Genomic DNA, 15,933 nt, shown 5'->3' with positions numbered 1-15,933 from the left:
AATCCAGGACGCCTGGGTTCTGAGCCGTGCTCTTTCTGCTCAAACAGCCCTCTTGGGGGCATCTCTTCTCTTAAAGCCTCAGATAACGTTATGGGGATTCAACCTCATTTCAACGACAAACCTCATCTTTAATACAATCATTCATCTATTTAATAAATATTTATTGAGCACGTGGGGGCCAGTGTCTGTGCTTAATAAATTATTAAATTTCCATCACGGTGTGCGTGGACAAGTGCCCCAGACCCGGGGGGCAGATAACACCTTCCTTTGCTACTTGAATTGATATTAGGCAGCCATTGTAAAATTACTTATTGTAGCCCGGTTCTTCCAATTACTGCGCTGCTCTTGAATGGTCTTACAGACGGGAAATATTCTGTCAAACCCAAGCCTAAAAAATATTTAAAGATCTTTCTTTTTTTTTTTTTTTTTAAATTTTTTTTCAACATTTTTTATTTATTTTGGGGACAGAGAGAGACAGAGCATGAACCGGGGAGGGGCAGAGAGAGAGGGAGACACAGAATCGGAAACAGGCTCCAGGCTCCGAGCCGTCAGCCCAGAGCCTGACGCGGGGCTCGAACTCACGGACCGCGAGATCGTGACCTGGCTGAAGTCGGACGCTTAACCGACTGCGCCACCCAGGCGCCCCTAAAGATCTTTCATAAAGGAATTACCTCCACCCCTAGTTCCCAAAACTAACATTCTCTCGCTCTAAAAATTTAAAGATACAAAAATATAAAGAATAGAAATTACACTCTCAATCCTACCACACAAAGGCAAGCACTAATAAATACACTGGTGTATTTTTCTAGATTTGTGGCCCCTGCGGATAGATTTTTTTCAGATGATAACTTAAGACTTACCTGTCTTTTTCAACTTAGTGTTTCAAAATAGCTTTTCCCAGTGCTATTAAAGAGTCATTGTCAACATCATTTTGCCTTCTAAATATCAAGGAAATGAAATGGTCGAGTTTCTCTAGATGCCTTATTTTTCATTTTTGCCATCAGAAATAGTACAGCAATATGTGCTCTGTTCATAAAGGTTTTTGCCCAAATGCAATAGTTAATAACGTCTATCGTGCGTTTACGGCACGCCCCGCACCATGGTTACCACTCCTCGTTTTATTTAATCCCCACAATAATTTTACTAGGTAAACACTGTTGTTATTCATATTCTCCAAATAAGGAAATCAAGGCAAAGAGAGAGGACCAAGGGGCACCTGGGGGGCTCAGTCGGTTGAGCGTCCGACTTCGGCTCCAGTCATGAACTCGCGGGTCGTGGGTTCGAGCCCTGTGTCGGGCTCTGTGCTGACAGCTCGGAGCCTGCAGCCTGCTTCGGATTCTGTGTCTTCCCCTCTCTCTGCCCCTCCCCGGCTTGTGTTCTCTCTCTCTCTCAAAGATAAATAAACATTTTAAAAATTAAAAAGGAGAGAGATGTCAAGGAAGAGCATCCAACATTTACTGAGCACCTACTGTGTCCAATCCCCATACTCTGTGTGTTACATGCTCTCATCTGCTCCATGAGACTGTCGCCATTCTTGCCGCTCCCAGTTTAGAGAGGAGGAAACTGAGGCAGGACTTCACTAAGCGGCTTTCCCAGGTCTGCCCTCGTCACCCTTGCTGGAGCTGCGATCTGAGCGCGGGCTGGCTTGGGGGACTGGCTCCCAGCCGGTCTTGGGCTTGGACAGCTAGCAAATTGGAGGCATTTAGACTACTCCCTCGGGGTATGTTCCCAGAAGTCAAATTACTGCTCTTGAAACATACAACTAAACCACTTTACGACGTCAACCGAGTCACACTCTAATTAGGGAAGTGTGAAAGTGCCCCATTTATGCAACAGGCTTTCTGTTTGTGTGTTTTCACCCTGCAGGCATGAAAGACGCACATTCTTACGAGGCAGCGAGCAAGATCAGGCTCTGCAACACAGACCGCTCAGCCGATGTTTCAAGGTAAAGGCCCGCACTTGGCCCCAATCCCATCTGGGCACAGGCGCTGTCACTGGGCGCGGCCCCTCACCCGGGGGCTCCCACCATCAGACCTGGAGTCCCAGAGCCGGAGCGGCTTTCGGGGGGGGGGGGGGGGGGGGGGGGACAGAAAGAGGAGCCAAGTGGAAGGGGAGGGGAGAAGATGAGGCACAAGGGAACACAGGAAGTCCCCTCTCACAGGAGGAAAAGTAAGCAGATCGGAGGCCTGAATATGTGACACGGCAGCCGGGAACAGTGTCCCACCAAACAGCCCCATGGGCCAGCTCTGTGGGAACGAGGAAGTGGCCGAGCGGGGGGCACGCTGCCCTCGGGGCGGCTCTCCAGGTGGACCGAATGTGTGTCCAGTCCAAATGCACGGCCCTGATCCCCGGTGACCCCCCAGCTCTCGGGGTGGGGTTCGCTGGCCTTTGGAACGTGGTGGAACTGCGTTCACAGAGAGCAAAAGCAGGGGCAGTTCATGGCCTCGCTCAAGTTTAAGGAAATCAAACAGAACTCACGCAAAACACTAGTGGTTCCCGGGTGAGTGAATCTAAAACAGCGATACGGTTTCTCCTAAAATGCACATGCATCTTAAAAAACAGAACAAAAGATGTCTTGGGCATAACACATTGTGGTTTTCACTTGAATCTCAAAAAAAAGCAAAAAGCAAAAGAAGAAGAAGAAGAAGAAGAAGAAGAAGAAGAAGAAGAAGAAGAAGAAGAAGAAAGAAAAGAAGAGAAGAGAAAGAAGAGAAGAGAAAAGAAAAGAAAAGAAAAGAAAAGAAAAGAAAAGAAAAGAAAAGAAAAGAAAAGAAAAAGACAACTGTGTGTATCACAGCAGCCTCTGGGTAGAAACACAAAAACAGAGCCAGGGACCGAGTCAGTGGCAGAACCCCACTGTGCCCAAGGCTCAAGTCCCCCATTCTTGTACTTCACTTGTTGAAGTAGCCACTCTTGGTTCAAGATTGAACAGCCCTGAACCCCAGCTCGCTCGCTGGCAAACGGCGTTGCCCTTGTGGGTGTGCGGTGTGGGTCCAGCCGCACGGGTAGGCGGTCTCCTGCGCCGATGGCAACATCTCACTGCGCACTGTCTTTCCAGACCATTCCAACCAGGGTTGGCACAGGGTCAGGATCCGAAAGGAAAATGAAACAAAAGCGAGAGACCTTAATTCCGGCAACTGGGCACGTGGCTTGTTCTAGGCACCCGGTAGACGTTTGCTGTAAATGACAGGGGTGCGGGCGTTAGCCAGACAAAAGGGACCAAACGTGCAGGGACAGAGACCATCCCCACTCCCATCTTATAACCAATCTGCACAACAATTGTGCTTCCTCTGAAAGGAACCGTTTGGACCCTCTAGGACTGTAGCAAGGACTCAGGTGCGGCCGGCCGGGACTGGCGAATATGCCTAAAATTGCACCTGTCTGACCCCAGTGCCTTCGTCTGTAACCCTTGGAGAATACTCCCACTATTGTGTAGACTGACTTGTTACTTGATGTCCCCAGTGCAGAGAAGCCTGAGGCCAGAGAACCAGGCCTGTGTTTCTAGCTCCTCGCTGGATGGAAGCAACAGAAGAGGTACTCGTTCCTTCAGTATCTCCGAATTCCCTCTCTGCACCTGTCCTAGGAGAGACAGGTACACTCATCGATAGCCCAGGAGGGGAAAAACATCCTATTGTCTCTACCTGGGGAGAGCCTGACGACAGCCACAGTAAATGGGTCCTGAGTCATCTCAGAAGGGAAAAGCACTGTGGACAAAAATGAGAGCAGAGTAAGAGGGCACGGGATGAAGGAAGGAAGGGAAACGAAGCATGAACGGATGATTTCTATTCTTGGAGAACACGTTTCCCACATGGCAGCGCCCCCTTGATATCTCTGTAGACGCTTCGGAGACAGACCCATTAGGTCTGTTTCCCATTAGGTTTCCCATTAGGAAACACGAATGGTGTTTCCCCTCTTCCTGTGAGAACACGGCCCAAGACGTTCATTCCGACATCCCCTTCGGCAGTTTCTTTCATATTTTCTATTCTGCTCTTCTTCTCTATGCCTTAATTTTGTTAGATGCCAAGTTTAAAAAATGTTCCTACTTACACTAATGGCCGCATTCCTATGTCCAACATTTCCTGAGAACTTTTCTCCTACAGTCTCTTCAAAGCTCCTTTTATCCAAAAGAATCTTACCCTTCTTTCTAGAATGCCTGAAGTGACTTAGATCTCCATAAAAATTACTAAGTCAATAATGAATCTAACTTCACACGCTCTGCCGGGATGGCCCCCCTCAGTCTGATAATCATGTCGGTAATACACCGACATACTGCACTTTAATATACATGATACACTGGTAAACGTGTACATTAAAACAAATGACCAGCAGATAGATATACACCAAAAAGGACACACAATGTGTTAAGTCATTTAAAAGTAAGAAACTCCGAAACAAATGTTTTAAAAGTGCCAAGAAACAGCCTGGGTGGTTCAGTCCATTAAGAATCCGACTTCGGCTCAGGTCATGATCTCGCGGTTCGTGGGTTTGAGCCCCACATTGGGCTCCGTGCTGAGAGCTGGGAGCCTGGATCCTGCTTCGGATTCTGTGTCTCCCTCTCTCTCTGACCCTCCCCTGCTCGTGCACTCTCTCTCTCTCTCAAAAATAAATAAACATTAAAAAAAATTTTAATTAAAAATAAAAATAGGGGTGCCCGGGTGGCTCAGTCGGTTGAGCATCTGACTTCGACTCGGGTCATGATCTCACGGTTGGTGGGTTTGAGCCCCAGGTCAGGCTCTGTACTGAGCCTGTACTGAGCTCAGAGCCTGGAGCCTGCTTCGTATTCTGTGTCTCCCTCTCTCTCTGCCCCTCCCCTGTTTGAGCTCTGTCTCTCTCTCTGTCTCTCTCTCTCTCTCCCTCTCAAAAGTAAATAAACATTAAAAAAAAATTATTTTAAGTGCCAAGAAACAGAAGCATCGATGCTCAGATGGTACATCTCCACTCTTGATTCAGCAAATCGTGCTGGGTGCTACTCTATGCCATGAGCTCTGCCAACCGCCCCAAGCCGTCTCAGTCACCAAGACATAAAACTCAGGAAGCCCCTCCGGCCAGCCCCACGGGGTCATCGTCCCCTCCCCCAACCATACCTGTCCTGGCTGCGCACCTGTCCTCCGTCAGACCCCCCCCCCAGTCTCCCCAATCAGCACCGTCAAGCCGGCTGCTCCGAACCCCACCCGGTACAACATGCTGGGAGCGGGTACAGAAACATCACGCACATAACCACCTCTGCCTTTTCAGAGTCCTCAAACAGTCCCCGTGTCCCTATTCCAGTCCCCTTACGGTGCGCCCTCACCATGTTCTTGCACGTCCGCAGGGGCGTGGGTAGCTGCACGTGCATCCGTGGCTTTTACAGGGGATCCTACCTCGTTGCCCTCGAAAGGGCTGGGCCCCTGAGGCTGCCACCCCTGGAGGCTGAAGGGGCAGGCCGGTCCCCCGCAGGGCAGGGGCCCAGAAGGGAACGGGACAAGGATGCAGGTAAGTGCCAGCTACCTGCCGTCAGCGCCCCTCAAAGGGACATCTGCAGAGCCAGGCCGGGGGTGTGGGTGCCAGCGGGTAGGGCTGGGCGTGGGGCGGGGGGGGGGGGGGAGGTGGGAGGTACAGGTGTTCTGGACCAAGAGGAACAAGCCCAGAGCCGCTGGAGACTTTCCCAGGGCGTTGGGGCCCTTCTAGAACAAGCACGTCCCCCACCTTCTCCCTTCACGGTACTTCACGCACACCCGAGTCTGAGGTCCTCTGGGCCCGGCCGGCAGGTGGGTGAAGGAAGGTTCCCACCGCACCGTGGGGATGTGGTGTTGGACTGTAAGCACACTGGTGTGTGAAATGGGACCGCGGTACAGGAGTCGAAATTTCTCTGGTGCAAACAGCATTTCTTTAGGAAACAATAAAGATCTATGTAGGACAAGGGTTTCTTCTAAAGGAAACCATGGCAGTTTACAAATTCCGTCACTTACCCAGATGAACGTCACCTGTTTGCACGGCGTCCGCACAGAAACAGTTGTCACCGGGTCAACAGACTCAGAGCCCAGCAGCGCTCGGGGCCAGCTCCCCCACCCCCGACCCTGAGCCGGGCCTCTGCCGGGCTTTTTTCTAACCACAAAGCACTTTTGGGGGGCTGGGACCTCTTGTGTATGATCTCTCTCTCCTCCTTTTCCACACTCATTTATTTTTCTAATTGGTTAACATACCTTAGATACAGCTCAGATAACGTGGGCTCACGGGCTGTGGAAATTGTTTTTTTTTTGGAGGACCGTGAACCCCAGATAAGCCCCAAATGCAGAGGAGTGGAGAGAGAGGCCTGGGACGGGCAGCCAGGGGTCAGGTGGAGACGAAGGTGGACAAGGGAGGCACCCACTTTCCAAGCTCCCAACGCAAAGATGCCAATTAAGGAAACACCTCTGCGCAAGAGATTCTGTACCAAATGGAAACGAGACGTCATAAAAACTCAGACCCTGCTGCGGAGCGGCGGGAGAGGGAATCAGAAAGGCGCGGTGCACAGAAAAACGGCCACTGGAGCGGTGACTGTCCCTTGAAAGCAGCTGCCAGGAATTACAAGACTCAGAAGAGATGAGGAGCCAGCTATAAATGTACAGGACGAGGGCAAACACCCCTCGGAATTTAAGGGCGCACGGGGCCTGCTCTACAAAGAACTCGGCCGCACAATGAATCTTCGGGCCCCGGTTCCACGGAGGACTGAGGACGGCCGTGCAATTTGTCAACCGGGGAGAAGATGTGTGCTTGATGAAGCAGTTTTCTCCGGTTATTTTACAAGGGGCTGTCGTTAGGATCGACTTCAGGGGGACAGAAAAATCACTGAATGATTCGTGTAGCAACTTCATAAACAGGGGATCAAAGACCTACTATGTAACGTAGGCGTCGAGAAACCAGCACCACATGGCTTCGACCCTGCACTCCAAGAGCTCACAGCCTGGCGAAGGTCAACGTGTGACGTGATTCCGTTACATATCTCTTGGGCTTCCCAAACGGTCAGTGAAAAGGCTGAACCCGAGTTCCCTGGTCAGCGGTAATTAACCTTTCTAGAAAGACATTGGGCGGTGGTGGTACCATGGATTTGAGTCCTGTCTCTGCTACATAGCGGATGTACGCCCCTTAACAGGGTTTCTCGGCCTCAACACTAGGGGCGTTGGGGTGAATCGTTCTTTTGTATGGAGGCTGTCTTGTGCAAAGTAGGATGTGCAGCAGTCTCCCTGGCCTCCGCCCACTAGACACCGTGACACCTCTTCCGTCGTGACGACCAAAACCATCTCCAGACGTTATGAGATGCCCTTTCTCCCCATTGAGAATTGCACTAGTGCACAAGATTAAAAATTCAGGAAACCAACTTATGCTGCCATTTACTCCCTGTGGCCCTCTGGAAAAAAGAGGAGCTTGAACCAAATTATTATAGCAGTCCCTAGTTCTGAAACTTTAAAAGTAGTGCATTGTAGTGATAAGATTTAGACTCTGAAATCTGGTCTGGCTTTAGATCCTAGCCCCATCAACTTCTGGTTGTTATCTTTGGGGAAGGCCATTACTCATTTCGAGCCTTGGGCTCCTGTCCAAATATTTATCTTCTAGGGATGATACAGGAATATAAAAGATGTATGTTAAAGTGTCATACGGGAGTTCCCTCCCTAATTCGTAGCTACGTTTTGATCCTCAGAAACTAGCCTTTCTGTCTCCATCTAACGACTGCGTGATTTCCTAGCTAAAAACACGAGTGGATAAGAGCGGCTGCCCTAATGGTCCCAGAGCGTCAATGGCAGAACACAATTTAAGTCCTCTTGTTAGAGAGAGTCCAGCACAGATCCCCTGGGAGACTCCGCTCCAAGGAGTGACTCCAGAGTCCAGGCCCCTCCATCACTAACACCCCAGGTGAGGAGCGGTCTCCGTGGTCACCACAAACGGGGAAGACAACACACACGGCCCACCATGGCCCGCAATAGACACATTACTTCTTCCCACGTTCCACTGGCGAGAACTAGTCATCGGATACCTAGCCTGTGACCCTGGAGGGCACGCAGCTCTTTCTGCCAGTTAGACGCTAAAATATTCTAGCACTGAGCTTATTACAAATAGTTCGTAACATAAAGGGAAACTCAAGGCGAAACAGTCCGAGATAGAAATACTAACTGGTTTATCAGCTTCCACTAACCATTAACCCTTAGGAGGAGATGTAAAATCACTACCAGCAGCAATAGAGCAGGTAGGGACATTGAGGACGGTGAACACAGCTTCTTCGGGGGCTCCCTCGCTCTCCTCACTAGGAGCATCGCTTCTCAAAACCGCCGTTGTCACCCCTTATTGCTCTCCAAGTGTTAAGCCTAAATGCGCAGTGGAGTCATTTTCAGTAAGAGACCGATACGAATATACAGAAAGTAGTGACGATATAGAAGTAAAGTCTCTGACGAGTTGCTTTAAGCGTATTGTACCTGGGAAGGTCCATGTGCCTGTTTCGCTTTTATAAGATGAAAGTTACGACAAAATCGTTTCGGGAGGCATGAGTTTGCTGGAGCTGCCGTAACACGTGAGGACACCCTTAATGGCTCAAGACAACAGAAATTTGTTTCCTTACAGTTTGGGAGGTCAGAAGTTCACAATGGGCCTCTCTAGGCCAACATCAAAGTCCACAAGGCTGCGGGAGGGACGTACTGCCCTGCCTTTTCTAGCTTCTAAAGGCTGCCTGCGCTCCTTGGCTCATGGCTCCTTCTTCCGGCTTCAGAGTCAGAAAGATCACGTTCTGTTTCCAACTCTGTTTCCCTTGGCTTCATCATCAAATGACCCTCTCCCCACTCCGACCCTCTTGCCTCCTCTTCTAAGAACCCTCGCAACCACATCGGGCCCACCTGGACAGTCCAAGGGAATCTCCCCATCTTGAGATCCTTAACCGAATCATAGCTAGAAAGTCTCTTTCACCGTGTAAGACGACATATTCATACATCCTGGGGATTTGGACGTCTTACTAGACACCTTTGAAAGCCTTTTCCGGCTGACCACAGTGGGGCAAGTATGTGATGCTATTATTGCTACAGCTGATTATGTATTCAACATGGAGCGTCACACAATCCTTCTGAGTGTAGCTAAATAACAAATGTTAAAAAAAATGTTAACGATGACGATGTTGACGGTGATGACGATCGTACCTTTAGAATCATGGAGGATGAATAATGTCATGTGAAAAATTTAATCTTCAAACACTCTCAGAAGGAAGGGCCAGCTTTCAGCAGCAGTGAAGACTAGAGTCCTTGGACCAACGCTCAGAGAACAATTATAAAACTTGGACAAAATATTTCAGAAGCAGGCAGGAACCAGAGGAGATCTGCACTGGAAACATGGGAAAGCAACAGTGACATTTATGAATTTGCACCTTTTTTTCTGAAGGGCACTATCCCATCTGCATGAGGCCCAAGGCAGGGCATCTGGAAAGTTAAAGTGAATCCTGGAAGAGAGGGAGCCACTGGGGAGTGAACATGAAATCTGCACATAAATTCTGCCCGAGCTGTTGGAGGGATTGCTAGATACACATACGCAGGTGGATGGCCCAGAGGGCCCCGCAAAACACACCGCGGCTGAAGGCAGAAGGAACTGAATTGAATCTCAACCGCTGCCAGCTACAGACAAGACACAAGTTGGCTTGAATTCAGACACGGGCACTGCCTCCTGGAGCAAATTCAGATTGCTACCATGGAGCACAAACATGGAGTCTCCGTGTGGTTTCATTCTTAATGTTCAGATTACAGTAAACAACGTCAGTAGGCATGTAAACAAATAGAAAAATGAGACCCAAAATCAAAACCAAAACAGGTCAACAGAGGGGCGTCTGGGCAGCTCAGTCTGTTAAGTGTCCGACTTTTGATTTAGGCTCAGGTCATCATCTCATGGTTAATGAGATCAAGCCCCACATCTGGGCTCTGGGCCGACAGCATGGAGCCTGCTTGGGATTTCGTCTGTCTCCCTCTCTCTCTGTCCCTCCCCTGATTGCTTGCTCTCTCTCTCTCTCTCTCTCTCAAAATAAATAAATAACCGGGGCGCCTGGGTGGCTCAGTCGGTTAAGCGGCCGACTTCGGCTCAGGTCATGATCTCGCGGTCCGTGAGTTCGAGCCCCGCGTCGGGCTCTGTGCTGACAGCTCAGAGCCCGGAGCCTGTTTCAGATTCTGTGTCTCCCTCTCTCTGACCCTCCCCTGTTCATGCTCTGTCTCTCCCTCTCTCAAAAATAAATAAAACGTTAAAAAAAATTTTTTTTTAATAAATAAATAAATAAATAACCTTTAAAAAAAAAAAACAAAAAACCAAAGGTCAACAGAAACTAAACCCAAGATGTCCCAGACTTTGACAAGAGCAGATGAGAACCCCAGAGGTGCTCTTATAAATGTATTGAAGGACTTAAAGGAAAATATGCTCATAGGGAATGAATGAATGGGGAAACCAAATGGAAGCTTGAAAGTGACGAACCCAGTATCCGAGATGAGGTGTTAATGAGCAGGCTTACCGACAAACTGAAGGCAGCAGAATAAAGGTCAACAGGAATAATATGATCTAAACAAGAGAGAGAAGCAAGGCTGATGTAAAGCTAGTGCAGTCTTAGTAAACTGTGGGAGAACGCCCAGCATCCTAACATATGTGCAACTGTAGTCCAAGACGGAGGAGGGAAAAAAAAGATAATGGGGGCAGAAAATATTTGAAGAAATAATGACTGAGAATTTCCATATATGGTGATAAATACCAGTAACAGATCCAAGAAACTCAATGAAACCCAGGCAAGATAAACAAGAAGAAAACCATAATTAAGCCCATCATAAATCTTGCTAACCATACATTTGCTAAAATCCTAAATTAAAGAGAAAATCTCGTATGCACCTAGAAGAAAACAACATAGCACATATAGAGGGGTGAAGAAAAATGACAGGAACATCAGCTGATGGCTCATCAGAAACAATGGAAGCTGAGAGACAACAAAACTATATTTTCAGGAGCTAAAAGAAAAAAGGCAACCAAGAAATCTATACCCGGTAAAAAATATCCTTGGAAAATGAAAATTAAAAAAAAAAAAACAGATCAGATTTAAACACTGAGATTTTTTCATCAACAGACCTGACCTATAAAAATGCTAAGGGGAATGGGGCACATGGATGGCTCAGTCACTTAAGGTCGGACTCTTGGTTTTGGCTCAGGTCATGATTTCACGGTTGGTGAGTTCAAGCCCCACATCAGGCTCTGGGCTGACAGTGTGGAGCCTGCTTGGGATTCTCTCTCCCTCTCTTTGCCCCTTTCCCGCTGTGCTCTCTCCGTCTCTGTCTCTCTCTCTCTCTCCCTCCCTCTCTCTCTCTCTCAATAAATAAAAATAAACATTAAAGCAATTGTTTCAAAATGCTAGGGGAAGTTCTTCAAGCCTAAAGTTCACGGACCTACTGAAGGAATAAAGAGCTCCAATCAGAACTGGCAGATATTTCAGCAAATATAAAAGATGGTAAATGTTTTCTTTTCTCATAATTTATTTAGAAGGCATATTACTGCTTAAGGCAAAAACGAAAACAGTATTTTAAAGGTAGTAATGTTTATCGCCACACTACGTATTCTACCGCTAACACAGGAGCTGTACTGGAGATTCCTGGCTAATGAAAGAAGGCAAGAAAAAGAAGTAACACATGGAAAGAGAGAACTCACACCGTCTTTATTCACGGCTGCTGTGATCATCTAGAAAAAGAATCTTCAGAACAACTACAAGGAATAAGGCCACAGATATGAGGTCACTACACAAAATGAAATATTATTTCTCATTCTATCAACAAAAAATGGAAAATTAAATTTGAAAAAAATTCATTTACCCTGTGCTTAAAATAATAAAATCCGTAAATATAAGTTTGACAAAAATGAGCAGCTTTCTGTATTTAAATAAAGTAACATTAAATCTCAGCAGATAGTGTTCAAGGTTGTAACCCAGAAAGAATACACTAAAATAACATGAACAGTTCTTGAAAACATAAATTTAAATGAATTTCAAGTGGAATGCAAAATATATTTGATTATCTGAAAAGACAGTGGGAGAAAAACTAGCAGGGGGACAAAACTCAGATGAGGCATCCCCCCTGAAAATAAAACCCCAATGCCAATGGCATGGAACAAACGAAACCGCATCGATGACCACATCAGGTACAGACACACACTAGCTCAAATGGAATCAAAGGAGAATAGAAATGGATGGAACCAAGTTTACAATCAAATCAGGGGCCCAAATTAACCAACTTGGTAAACATGGAGGCAGCACAGAAATTCACGTGGACAAAATTATTTTACGTAGCATCCACATGGCAAAGACACTTTCATTAAATAGCATAAATAACACGGTAACTTGCAAAGCCCAGACAAGCATTCAGAATCTGGGGTTTTTGTTGTGGGTTCCGTCCATTACTTACCTGACAACAGGGCACGGGAAAGAGTTTACTCTCTCCTACTTCATTCACAATTGTAAATCCCAGGTATCAGTGGGGCGAGAGCAGAGCCAGCCTCCGGAGCACAGAGTCAGTATGACCACGGTGACGGGGGTCCACCTCACCCCCTCCAGGGTTCACCAACCTCCCGTTTAAACCGTTGCCCATCTTGGGAAAGAAACGGAGACCCAGGAAATGGCAGATGCACCATGAGACAACGCGTCTATGATAGAATCCTAAAGAATAGTAAGTGTGAGAAGACAAACTTTTAGTCCTGATAATTGCCTCCGAATATTGAAGAAGGAGAAAAGTTACCCAGTGACTGATTCCCTGCCTCTCTTTCTCTCTGACATTTTGAAAAGTTCAGTAGGTTCACGAAGGACTGAAGAGAGCAAAATCACAGGCCCATTATTTTTAAAAGGGCAAAGCCACCAACCAAGAGCCTCCAGCCAGCAAGTTCAACACTAGATGCCAGAGAACCTGGGGAAGTCTGTGACGGGAGGCAGGGGCAGAACCCTTGCACGGCCAAGTTGGATCCGGGCGGTTGGGCAGGAGGGTCATGCTGCGAGAGCCTGGAGGTGCCTCTGAGGTCATTATGGCTGCAAAGAATGAAAACACAGCCTTTCCAAGAAGCATTCCACAACCTTCTACTGCTCTGACTCCGAGGTGAGCAGTGCAAGATCGGACGACTGAGTTCAAGGCTCTAAGGGTAGCCACGGGAAACACGTGTTAGCCCCCCATAACTAGAATTTAGGGAAACGTGCATTTTCCGGGTTTATCGTAGGGCCAGAAACACGGCTGAGAGCCAGGAACATTTCCCGGTGACCTAATACTGTTCAAGGTAAAGATCACTTCACGCAGAGAAAAGGGAACCAACACCACCAAGTGCTTCTGCCTTCAGAGTGAAACCTTGTTCTTCAGATGCTGCCAACCACCCGGGAAGGCGGCACCGTGGCCTCCAGGCCGGGAGGTAAAGAGCGGGGAGATCAACTACACCCCGAGCCCCATACACCCCTGCCTCTTGCCCACGGCGTCCCTCCAGCCTCCACCACCCCGCACTCCTACAATCTCCTTTTCTCCCACCCGCCAGCACGGCGAGCTTCCCTCGGGCTTACACTTGGCTACACTAGGTGTCAGCTGTCAGCGTTTTCACTTCAGTCCAATTGTAATTGCATTTAGGGGACAAGTCACATTTCACGGGGTGCTGGCCTCACTAAGCGTGCAGATCTGTGGTCGGGGACCTTCCTCCTCTACTTCCCCGTGGTCACCACGTTGCCACCCTTGGGGCCATCTGGAACACACCCCTGTCTAAACTGCACAATGTACGGCCTGAGTTCCGTTCTCCGTTCCGTATGATACGGACCGCGGCCGACTGCACACGTCCTGTGCATCACGACTTCACACAGCGACTCGCGTCATACGTCGCGCAATCCCCGGAATGGCGTTATTACCTTTGTAAAGCCAGACACTGAGCCGCCAAGCAATGCAGACTCGTGCACGAGGCATTCTAATTTTACTCTGATTTATTCAGCAGTAATCACCGCGTCTATGCTAAGCACTGGGTTCAACTCTGGATCTACCAAGACAAACAGATCAAGTAACTGAACTCCTGAAACCGACGACTGGAAGAAAATACAGAAGGTAAGAAGGCACCACTTTTCAATGTCCCTGTGCCTCCTTTCTTCCTCTCTGGAAAGAAGAACGATAACAAAAATATTAGTAACTACCTCTTAAATGTGAGAAGGTTAAATAAGCCAATACGCAAAGTACTGAGACAGCGTCTGTTCTTTGATGGCCAATGAGTAGTAGAGAGTACTGAAAATAGCAGCGGTGTGAGAAAGCAGTACCCGTGGCTGAATTTTTTTTTTTTTTTAATCTGCAGGTGTGGTTATGAGAACAGTCTCTGCTCTGGCGCTCCCTGGATTTCTGTCTCTCCCGGCCGTGCCAGCTCTGCGTGGCCGTCACCACCACTCCACACTCGTCTTGAACCCCTTTCCTGCTTCTGGACCAATTTTTACTTCCAAGAAGAAGTCTCGCTGTGGGTACTGAGTCTGTGCCAGCAAATTCCTAAGGAAAGTTTGCTTCTCTTCAGTGAGGCTCTCGAAGTGCCCGCCCCTGTTCACCTGTCCCTCAGGGCCTTCCTTCTTCCTCACTGCGCTCGTCCTGACGGAGTTCTCTCACGTCATATAAATGCTTCGGACTTTGTACCACTGGCCTTTGCCTCTCTGTGTCCTGAGTTGCCTGGATCACTCTAGCAGAGGGTGATAGATGGACGGAGGTTGTCCTGCTAACTCTCCCTCAATAGTTGGGACAGGGTCTGGAATTAAAAGAATTCTCTTTCTCTGTTCTGTGTGTCGCTATTCTCTAGGATTTCCTCATCTTTCTACTGTTCCCTGTACACACACACACACAGAGTCTGGAGACAAACATGGACCATTTGTAAATTGTCATTCACCATTCTCTCTGGCTGTAACAGCCCCAGAGGGGTACTTCTTACCCCAAAGCCATGCCAGCTATGTTAGCATTGAACTAGAACCTCAAGTGGGCTGTAAAGACCGGACCCCTGATACTTCTTAACTTTGCCAACATGATTTTACAAATGAAAAACAATTCCTATTAAAGAAAACACAGCATGGTTTTGAATGGGCAAAACAAAATAGGCATCAGGACTATGTCACTGTCTTGAAAAGTCACTATCTTAAAAAATGTCACTGGGCCACATTATTGTGAAGAAGGTGTATCAGTTTTAATAGTCACTTCGTGGGGCGCCTGGGTGGCTCAGCGGGTTAAGCATCCGACTTCAGCTCAGGTCATGATCTCACAGTTCGTGGGTTCGAGCCCCGCGTCGGGCTCTGTGCTGACAGCTCGGAGCCTGGAGCCTGCTTCCCATTCTGTGTCTTCCTCTCTCTGTCCCTCCCCCGCTCATGTTCTGTCTCTCTCTCTCAAAAAAGCAAAACAAAACTTTTTTTTAATGTAATAGTCACTTCATGTTCCTAACTAATATCGATCACTCTCTTTAACTCTCCAGCAGGTAAACATGGATATCTAGATTTACGCTCCAAATACTTCCCAGATTTCTGGTCATGACAGGTCAATACATTTCTAATCTGAAGCAAGGAAAACTAGCCAAGTGAATTTTTCTGCAATTTTCCAAATTTATTCTGGACATTTACATGCTGTCTCTCCTCTGCTCGATCCAGACCCGTTATCCATTGAGACTCATCGTGTAGTGAACACCACTGACTAGAACCCTTTGTGAAATTGTCATAAACGTGGCAAGCATCTTTCACGTGTTGGGTACTGCTCTGAGGCTGTGGGTGTTTTCACTCACCCGACTCGCCGGGTGTCGCTGGGGGGATCAGGGAGGGCTATCGACATCCCCGTGTTACTGGTGAGGAAACAGAACAGTGAGAGACTAAGTAACTCGTCTCCCACGCTGGTAGGGAGTGCTGGGAGCTGGCAAACGGACGTGGACGTCCATGTGCTGAGTCTCTGCACCATAGTGCCTGTC

General features: G+C 48.0%; 1 long non-coding RNA gene across 2 annotated transcripts; it reads left to right on the top strand.

The window, feature by feature from the left end:
- Positions 1-1,864: 1,864 nt before the first annotated feature.
- LOC131484303 (uncharacterized) lies at positions 1,865-14,629 on the top strand. 2 transcript variants are annotated; one of them, XR_009248151.1, is made up of 3 exons: positions 1,865-1,945; positions 13,957-14,063; positions 14,305-14,629. It is a non-coding gene; the product is annotated as an uncharacterized LOC131484303 (long non-coding RNA). The 2 variants fall into 2 exon arrangements; XR_009248150.1 differs by having other exon boundaries at positions 13,954-14,063.
- Positions 14,630-15,933: the final 1,304 nt, after the last annotated feature.

This window comes from Neofelis nebulosa, chromosome 9 (genome assembly GCF_028018385.1).
Source record: "Neofelis nebulosa isolate mNeoNeb1 chromosome 9, mNeoNeb1.pri, whole genome shotgun sequence".
NCBI classification, from domain to species: domain Eukaryota; kingdom Metazoa; phylum Chordata; class Mammalia; order Carnivora; family Felidae; genus Neofelis; species Neofelis nebulosa.
This window is presented reverse-complemented; position numbering and strand designations above follow the sequence as displayed.